The 361-nt window shown below is 33.5% G+C and overlaps 1 long non-coding RNA gene across 1 annotated transcript in view; it reads right to left on the reverse strand.

Moving 5' to 3' along the window:
• LOC119586723 overlaps positions 1 to 361 on the reverse strand; it is a 3562-nt gene continuing 3201 nt past the window's right edge. Inside the window, exon 2 of the long non-coding RNA XR_005229960.1 lies at positions 1 to 127. This is a non-coding gene — a long non-coding RNA (uncharacterized LOC119586723). The remainder of the gene's footprint in view (positions 128 to 361) is intronic.

The following is a 361-nucleotide window of genomic DNA, read 5'->3' on the forward strand; positions in this document are numbered from 1 at the left end:
ACCGAGTTAGTTTTTATCGTCCAGAGGAAGGAGGATTAGCTATTTCTGAACAGTTTTTTTATGTGAACTTTTCTTACTGCACCTCTTGTCTCCGATTTCGTTTATTCAGTTACGTTTCCCTTATTATCTAGATTTTTCAAAAGGAAGATAAAAAAAATCTATAGAAGCTGCATCTTGAACCGAAAAAAACATGTAAAGATCATTTTGAATAATTCATTAATTTTCCCCTTTTCTCGTCTTCCCGTGTTGCCGCGATTCAACGGCAGAAATAAACTCCAGAAGAAAAGGAGAGAAAAATACTTAATTAACCTTAATATCAACTTACATTTTACTACTTCTCTCCCTCTTTTTCGTTTTCAGA

This window comes from Penaeus monodon, chromosome 21, assembly GCF_015228065.2.
Source record: "Penaeus monodon isolate SGIC_2016 chromosome 21, NSTDA_Pmon_1, whole genome shotgun sequence".
Taxonomy (NCBI): Eukaryota; Metazoa; Arthropoda; class Malacostraca; order Decapoda; family Penaeidae; genus Penaeus; species Penaeus monodon.